The sequence below is a fragment of the Eulemur rufifrons genome, chromosome 7 (assembly GCF_041146395.1).
Source record: "Eulemur rufifrons isolate Redbay chromosome 7, OSU_ERuf_1, whole genome shotgun sequence".
Taxonomy (NCBI): domain Eukaryota; kingdom Metazoa; phylum Chordata; class Mammalia; order Primates; family Lemuridae; genus Eulemur; species Eulemur rufifrons.
In genome coordinates, this window is record NC_090989.1 from 89608641 (window position 1) to 89615755 (window position 7115).

Below are 7115 nucleotides of genomic sequence, written 5' to 3' on the forward strand. Positions count from 1 at the left end.
AAAACTTTTTTAGAAGAAACCAACTTCTCTTTCAAATGCTGTAATTTTTATTTAAAAAAAATTTCACACTGAGCATCTTTTGGGAATAGTTTTCAAATGTGTTCCTCAATAATAAGTTTTTCTGCTTAATTCTCAATGGGAACTTCTCCCGAATTACTCTCATGTAAAAGAGATCTATGGTGCTATCAATCGCTTTAGCTGATTCCACTTAACCTCTTGAGACTGATAATGGCTGACTCAATGGCTTAATAATGTGCTGTATTTTAAAAAGACCAGATTTATCTTCACTCACAGCAAAAACTTTAAAATAAACATAATCCAACATCAAGCGTATTAGACATTTCTTTACATGGAGAATTTAGTCTGTTTCAATATGCATGCAACAGGAGTCCCAGCTTGAGCCTAAGCAGACATGTCTGGCTAACTTGTAGAAACAACCCACCAGAAATCGAGCTGAAGGTGGGCTGAAAATGTCCTGGGAAAGACCTCACCATAAGGGAAGAAGGAGCTAGGCAATCAGAAACTTAAGACTTTGGAAGGAAAGGACAATTCTGAGTTCAATGTGTGGCTGTCACTTAGATTTAACTCCAGACCCAAACCCCACTGGAGTTATCTCTGAGTCCACAGGAAGAGTAGGGCTATCAGAAATAAAAACCAAGAGCAGCTTCATTCAAAAACATAACAGTGGGGCAGAAGCAGAACTGGCTGGTAGCACAAAGGCAAGAGAAGGAAGGAATGCCTAAAGTGAAATTAAAGAACAGCATGATTTTGCGTTTTTATTTTCACAGCAAAACTGGATAGTTAGATGAAAATACATTTAGTCTACAATCTTGCTGCAAGTAATGTACGCTTTTATGTGTTTTGACTGAATAAAAAGCAAATCCAAGATGTCAACTGGTATCTCCTAGTATCTCCAAAAAATTCGTAAAGCAAATTAATTATAGAATGTATAGTTGCAAGCACAGTTTTCCAAGTTCTTCTGGTTTCATATTTTTTACTCCTAAATCTTAATAACTTCTAATGTACTTATGGTATAGATTTCTTCTTAATGCAGAACACATTTTAATATTATTATCTTTGTCAAGATTTTATATAAACATAGTACTTCCAGAAAGTGACTTAGAGGAAATATTAACAGAAATACATTTATAGTATCCATAGGTGTTTAGTCTTTAAAAATATGTTGGATAAGATTTTTAAAAACCTTATAATTGCTAAAATTAGCACATGAAGATACTTGACTTTTGGCTGGGCGCGGTGGCTCACGCCTGTAATCCTAGCACTCTGGGAGGCCGAGGTGGGTGGATCGTTTGAACTCAGGAGTTCAAGACCAGACTTAGCAAGAGTGAGACCTCGACTCTACTAAAAATAGAAAGAATTTATATGGACAACTAAAAATATATAGAAAAAATTAGCCAGGCATGGTGGTGCATGCCTGTAGTCCCAGCTACTTGGGAGGCTGAGGCAGGAGGATTGCTTGAGCCCAGAAGTTTGAGGTTGCTGTGAGCTAGGCTGATGCCACAGCACTCACTCTAGCCTGGGCAACACAGCGAGATTCTGTCTCAAAAAAAAAAAAAAAAAAAAAGATACTTGACTTTTATGCTATATAGTAAATAAGCACCATGAAAATGCAAAGAAGGTAAAGGAGATAAACATTAATTTAAAATTTTAATATTTATTGATTTTTTGAATTACAAAAACAGCATTCTCATTGTAGAATATTTAGAAAAAGTTGAAACACATTAATAAGAAAACAAACCACAAACCCCATAATTCCAACCTGTTGAATAAAACCACTGTTATAATTTGGGGGTGTTTTCTTTCTGTATTTTTCTATACCTAGTATACATACACATAATAAAACAGGATCATATTGTAATAATTTTCAATTAATAATAATTAATTTTTATATCATGTTGTTTTCCCAACTGTATTTTCTTTATTTTACGATTTAAAAAAATTATTTTTAGTTATTATGGGTACATAATAGTCATATATCTTTATAGGGTACATGTGATGTTTTGATACGGCATACAATGTGAATTAATCAAATCAGGGTAATTGGGGTATCCATCAGCTCAGGCATTCAACATTTCTTTGTGACCATATTTTCCCAGCTCTTTTTTCTCGAGCAGTTTGGAAGATATAATTACAATTTTTCTATCAGTGATTATCTTTTTGTTATTAAAAGCACTTTGAAATACTTTTATCTCTGTTTATCAAGGTCAGGAATGTAACTGTATCTATTAATTAACATCTACATATAATGAGAAATCTTGCAGACTTTTATTGTTCATACTGTCTGTTCCCACTTCACAATTTTGATTGATATAAGATTTAGACCTAAATTATTATTTTACATTATTGATTTTTCTTTCAAGACTTATTTTGAAATTTATTTTGTTTTGTATCCACACTAATGATAATTCTCAAGACTTTACTGTAGGTTTAACTAGTTTCTCTTGCTTCCTAATATCTCTTTATGTTATAATGCCCTCATTCTTGAGTTTTTTATCTTGATCGGCTCCTAGGTAGGCTGGATTGTGTCACTAAACTGTGAGTGTGATACGTTCTGAACACTGGCTTATAGAAGAATGTTAGTCTTTCCTACAAACAACCTCTTGACTAAGTACATAATTCTTTTTTTTTTTTTTTTTTATGGAGTCTCGCTCAGGCTGTAGTGCAGAGGCTATTCACAGGCACGATCACAGTGCACTACAGCTCCCAACTCCTGGGCTCAAGTGACCCTCCACTGCAGCCCCGCAACCGCCCCCACCTCCAGTAGCTGGGACTACAGGCATGGTCACACACTGGGCTAAGTACCTAAGTTTTTCCTCTCCAGCGTGGAAGCCAGTCTCCATTTACTGCTGCTATTTAGTTCTCTGGAGGAGAAATCTATCCTTTTTCTTTCTTTGGGACAGTGGTTCTAAACTCTGGCTGCCCAATTAATTATTGGGGGATATTTTTTAGAAATGTCAATGCTCAGACTCCACCCTAGAATAATTAAATCAGAATCTGTGAGGATGGGGCCCAGACACTGCTTTTTTTAAAAGGCTTGCCCAAAGATTTTAATGTAGAGTCAGGGTTGTGAACCACTGAGTAAGAAGCAAACTGCTTTCTTCTGCCTGAATGCTTATAAAACTTTTTTTTTTTTTGTCCTTAAATCTTGAAACATTCAACAGGATATGTTTATGTGCCTATATCTCTTTATTATTTCTGCCGGGTAATCTTAATTCTATAAATTCAGCAATTTCCCTCTGTTATTCCTTTGAATATTGCTTTCACCATATCCTTTCTAGTTTTTCTCTCTTGGATCCTTAGAACATCTTAATTGGATGTCTTAGTCTGTTTGGTCTGCTATAACAAAATACCATAAACTGGGTGGCTTATAAACCACAAAAATTTATTTCTGACAGTTAGGAGCCTGGAAGTCCAAGATCAAGGAGCCCACAAGATTCCATGTCTGGTGAAGGGTTGTTTCCTTGTTCACAGATTTCTTCTCGCTGTGTCCTCACATGATGAAGGGGCAAGGCATCTTTCTGGGTCCTATTTTATGAAAACATGGATCTTATTAGGGCTCTGCCTTCATGACCTAATCACCTACCAAAGTCTCCATCTCCTAATACTATCACCCTGGGAGTTAGGTTTCAATATATGAATTTGGGGAGACACATTCAGTCTGTAGCATTGGATTTCCTGAACCTCTCCTTTATATTTCCTTTATTTACTCTCATCAATTTATTACTTTGTCCTTGTCATGTCAGTGTGAATCTCTTATTCATATTCTTATTTATTTTATTTTCTATAGTATTCAGTCTGCCTTCTATTGCCTTTGACAATGTTTATAATTCTGTTTTCCTTACAATATTTTTTATTTCAGATTTGTTTTTGTGAATGCTTTCTCTAGTTTTATAAATACAAACTTTCATTGAATGATAAATTTCCTAAAATTTCTTCCTGTTATTATCAGAATACATTTCCATTGTCTCTTCAGGTTGTCTTCCGCATCTAACTGCAGGTTTATTTATGTTTAACGAAGAGTCTCTCCTTGACCAAACTTCCGTCAGATTTCTTTAAGCTCTCTTCTCAACTAGGCCTTGACTTTTGGGCTTCCAGGTTCATCTTTGCATTGTCCAGTTTCAGCAAGAACTCTGCTAAGTCAGTTTAGCAAGAATCCTCTACCCTTAATACCTGAACACCTTCAAGATCCGAGTTCCTCATTCTCCACCACCCCTCAGATAATATCCGATCACTGTGGTTTGCCTTTAGCAAGAATCTTGTTATGTTGGTTTAACCAGAATCCCTCTTACCCCTTTTAATAATTTTCTATCCACCAACCCCCACACTGCTCCTTGGCTATAAATTCCCACTTTTTCTTGTTGTATTTGGAGTCAACCCTGATATCTTTTTCCTATTACAAAATCCCACTGTAGTAGCCCCCCTACTATATCTAAAGAATAGATGCTTCTTTATTGTTCTTTAGGAAGTACCATGAATAATTTTTTCTTTAACGTGTTCTCAATTTGAGTATTTACAAAGCAGTCAATGTTAGTTCTGGGTCTTTTCTGGGTCATAGATCCTTTTGAAAATTTGATTAAAGTTGGATCCTATTCCCAGAAAAATGGCTGCATCATAACATTTGCATGTAACTTCACAGATAAACCCCTCAAAACTTTGTGATCTCTACGTAAAGACCCACGAACTCCATGATAGACTCATGGTCTAAATGAACTTCTAGCCTTGCTCGATATTGACTTATAATCAAACAGCAGCTGAGAGAGATTGGCTCAGAAATTGGGTGTGTGTTCCTGCTTACATCTTTCAAGTCCACATGGAAAGGTGTTATTGCCACTGTTTTGAGCGTGGTTTGCTGAAACGCCTCTAAGGTAAAAAAAGGTTTTAGTCGTGTACTGGCGGGGTGTCTGCCTCCTACTTCCCAGTCACTCCTTCGTGCCCTGTAGGTGTAATTGACTGTATAATAGCTGGAGGAAATCATTTGAATTTTCTAACAAGTACCCACATACCCCCATCTTCTAAGCTTTTACTTTGAAATTTATTATAATTGGCAACGACTATCAAGAAATTTAAGATGCAATGATTCTAGCAAGAGTGGGGGCACTACTCTTTTTCAAAACAAGTGCACAACCCTCAAACCTGGGTCCTGTTAAGTCCATGAGGGGATGTATTCTTCTGCCCACTTACCTTCTTCACTCCATAGACATTGCTCCATTATGTTTATGGTTCTCATGTAGCAAGGAAGAAGTCTGAGACAGAATCATTTTCCTTTCTTTGTAGATAAGTAATATATATATATATTTTTCTGTCTGAGTTTTTACAGGAGGTTTTCTTTTACCTTGAAATTCAGACTTTCATTAGGGTATGTCTTGATGCAGATTTCTTTTCATTTATTTTTCCCCTTGTATCTAAGCTATTTTGATCTGCAGATTAAAATATGCCATCAGTGCATGTTTTCTTTGTTTGCTGTTTTAGATATTACTCCACTTCCATTTATTCAGATCTTTTCTTCCAGACCACCGTTACCCGAAAGAGGGATCCTCACTGTGTGTTCTACATCACAGATCTCTCCAACTGCATATCTCTTTTATCTGTTTCTCCTTTATTATTTGCTATAGGAAAACTCAGCAAGCTTGTTAACCATATTAATGATTTTGTTTTCTACGTTGTCAATTCTGCTCTCCACTGCTTCTAGTCCAGTACACAATCTCACAATTGCATAATTAATTGCAAAATGTTCTTTCTTTAGTCACTGGGCTCCCCTTTTAATTCTATTTTTCAGATAACTCCCTCCTCAACTCTGTTACTAATCAATTCACCTTTTTGTCATTTGTTTCAGAGAATGAATATATATTTTAAAATTAAGAGCACAATACAGAAGCCTCTGAAAATATTTCTGTTCCTAAAGTAAATCATTTTCTACAGTATGATCCTCTTCTACCTTTTGCAAGCTATGCTTTCTTTCCTTCATACTACAAGTTCTGTGAGGTTATGGTAGAATCTGCTAATTGCCCCTCAATACCCATTTTTTGGCCCTAGTAGCAGAAATCTGTTTTTTAGCTTGGCACCTAGAACCTGGAATAACAACTGTATGGTCCAGCCTCACTTGTAGCTACGTGTGCTCATAAAACTGAGTCTCAGCCAAGCGGATATACGTGGAAGTGGAAGTGCTACGTGCAACTTCCGAGGAGTGTCTTCAAATGGAAGAGGGAAAGCCCCTTCGTTATCTTTTCTTGTAATTGGAATGCAGATGTAACGACAATAGCTCAAGGAGCCCTCCTGGAAAGTAGGGTAGAAACCATGTGCCAAGGATGGCAGAATAGTAGGATTGAGGATCCCAGGCCCTGAACCCCACTGAGCACCATTGCAGCCCTGGACTGCCTGCTTCTTGAGTTCTTTGAAGTGATAGTGAAATAAGTTTCATCTTATTTAAGTTATTATTGTTTTGGATTTTCTGTTACAGCTAAAGCTAGCCCTACCTGATATGATAGTTTTTTGTTTTCTTATAATTAAGCAATGAGAATTTGTTCTGGTAATTGCCCCCCGCAAACCAGGTGAGAGGATATTTTAAAAACCTCTTCACCCTTTCTTGGGAATGCTTTTAGAAACCTCTTAAATCTGAAAGGAGGTGTGCAATTAGTTTCTTAATCTAACAACCCCAGGGAGTCAGGGCCAAGGAAATCCTACTTCATCTCTTTTTACTCCTCCACCCCTTTTTAGTAAAAGTATACCTTAGATGTCACAAACTGTATAACTTTTAGGTGTATAGTTTATTGAATTTTTAAATATGTACATATTCATGTACCACCGTACTGATATAGAAATAAAACTCTTCCTGCAAATCAGCAGGCTTCCTTCCTGCCCCTTGCCAGTCAAACCTCCTTTGTTCTTCTGACCTCTGTCACTGCAGATTTGATGTGATGGCTTTAGACTTCTTGTAGGAGCAATCATATGGCATATACCTGTGACAGCCACGGAAGTTTATTGTTCTAATCTCCTTCAAGAGAGAACCTACCATGAGGAGTGCAGTTGATTGACAGTCTCCAGATGCATGTGCTTCAGGATCTTGAGGCTTTTGAGCAAGATCATGTACTTGCTGC